Raw genomic sequence first — 2,441 nt, forward strand, 5'->3', positions numbered from 1 at the left:
CATGTTATCTGCAAACACGAAGATAAGAGATTTAAATGATGAACAGGTGTTAAAATGTTCATTCACCTGGCCTAAGTTTTCCAAAGTGTCTTGATAAACTGAGAGAGTGACACAAACTGTCATTGATTGATGATATCAGAGTCTGTCTTGTTTTGTAGTGCAAATAAACTAGAATTTTCTGAGCAGCAGTTTGTTAGACGTCAGGAATGTAAGGGATTTTCATTGTTTAATTGTTCTGTGGTTTAAAATGTGACCAGGAGGGAAAGCTGATATTGTTTGTGCCGATAACAATCCTGTGGCATGTGTAATATGTAGAAACGTGATGAAATTGCTGAAGGAACTCTAAACCCATGCTCACCATTAAGGCAGTCTCTCGTATGGTAGTCTGAACAAAGAATTAGACATCTCATTGGACAATTGTAGCTTTATGTGAATTTTCATAGGACAGTGTGATCTTGTCAGTTAAACATCTCGCTCGCCTTGGTATTAAAGGTGTAAAAATCATTGCAAATAGTGACTCAGTGATGAGGTCGAGGAGCTTGAGCAGCTACTGAACGATTGACAGGGAGGTAAATGCTCACTACATGATCATGTATGCATGACTCTTTGTAACATGTTTGTGACTAATGGGTGTATTGCTAATAGGTGCATTGCGAAGGGGTATTTTGTCTAATTGTTAGCTGGTCGTATTCCTACTGAATCAAGTAGCGTCATTGGTGTTTGATTTCAACTTTGAGTGCTGTCTCATTATTTATTGTAATTCACATGGTCGAACCATAGAGTAACCCATCAAAAAAGATGACAATTTATAAACAACTGTTGTTTAAGAATGTGGACATGAGGCTTCACATTCTCATTCCCAGGAATGTTGACACAAACACCTGTGTCCAGTGTTATATCCTTGACTGGATAACGACCCTTATGAAAAACTCTGGAATACCATTTCTAAAGTTCATTTTCTTTTATATTTGTGGGATGTGGGCGTCGTTGGCAAACCCAGCATTTGTTGTCCATCCATAATTCTCTTTGACAACTGAGTAGCTTGCTAGCCTATTTCAGAGGGCAGTTAATAGTGAACCACATTGGGTTACATATAGACCAGATCAGGTAAGGATGGCAGCTCTCTTTCCCGAAAGGACAATAGTGAACCAGTGAGATTGTTACACAAATCGATGAAAGTTTTATGGCAACATTACTAAGTCCAGCTTTCAATTCCAGATTTTTACATTAACGATTGAATTTGTTAATTAATTGAGTTTTAAATTCCATCAGCAGCTATAGTGCAATTTGAACCCATGTCCCCAGGGCATTACCCTGAGCCTCTGGATTACTAGTTCAGTGACGTGACCACTGTCTCTGCCTCTCCGCCTCACGGTCCTTCCTTAAGACATACTGAACAACTTCCTTTTTGACCGAGCTGTTGGTCATCTGACCTTATATCTCCTGTTCTGTCTCGTGTCAGACTTTGTTTAATAATGATCCTGTGAAACATCTTGCGATGTTTTATTACATTAAAGGTACAATATAAATATAAGTTGTTGTTGTTGACATTTGCCAGACATGGCTTGTCTTACCATATCCTTACTGCTTGCCATTTATTGTCTATCTTTGTTTTGTAAGTAACGAATAATTTTGTCCAGGGATGCGAACTCCAGCAATTACCCGATCAGAAATTGGCTGATCAGTATACACAGGGTTTACCCCATCTCTCCTTTTTTAAACAGGGTGTAACATTTGCAACCCTCCAGTCCTCTACCACGATTCCCATATCCAAGGAGGATTGGAAGAATCTGGCTACTGCATCTGCTCTTTCCACCTTTCCCTCCCTCAGCATCCCTCATACATCCCATCCAGTCTGCTCATTGTGGCACAAAAATGGCTGGATTGAAAGGGGTTAAATGAACTTGTTTGTTTCGTGACTTAGTAATTAATGTCAGTCTCCATGGACCCTACCTGCATTACTGGAGCGTCCCCTCTTCCATTAATACAGGACTCCTTTAAATGTGTTACCCATAGTGTCAGCGGGAGCATCATGCCCAGCACTAACAGAGATCTGCAGCTCCAGAGAGAGAGAGAGAGGATAGATCAGAAAATGAGAAAGATAGAGTGGAATGTTGCCAAAATGGATCAGCATCTTCTCCTCGGACCTTCATCATATTTATACGTATTATGATTGGATACCATTAGAATTGAGTGTCCTATAAGTACTTGAGCTTATTCAATACACTTACTAGCCCATCCTTGCCATTGTTGCCCCTGGTAAGTCTCTCGAAACGCTATTAATTCTATAATCCATAATTAACTACATTACTGCTCCTGCAATTTACTCTGCCCTCCTTTTTTCTGTCTTATTCCAGGTGAATATCTATTAGCTGTGCAGCTAATATCCAGCTATTAGCGTCTTCATCTTCTTCTTCTTCTTCTTCTTCTTTTTCCTGCTT

The sequence above is a fragment of the Heterodontus francisci genome, unplaced genomic scaffold (assembly GCF_036365525.1).
Source record: "Heterodontus francisci isolate sHetFra1 unplaced genomic scaffold, sHetFra1.hap1 HAP1_SCAFFOLD_50, whole genome shotgun sequence".
Taxonomy (NCBI): domain Eukaryota; kingdom Metazoa; phylum Chordata; class Chondrichthyes; order Heterodontiformes; family Heterodontidae; genus Heterodontus; species Heterodontus francisci.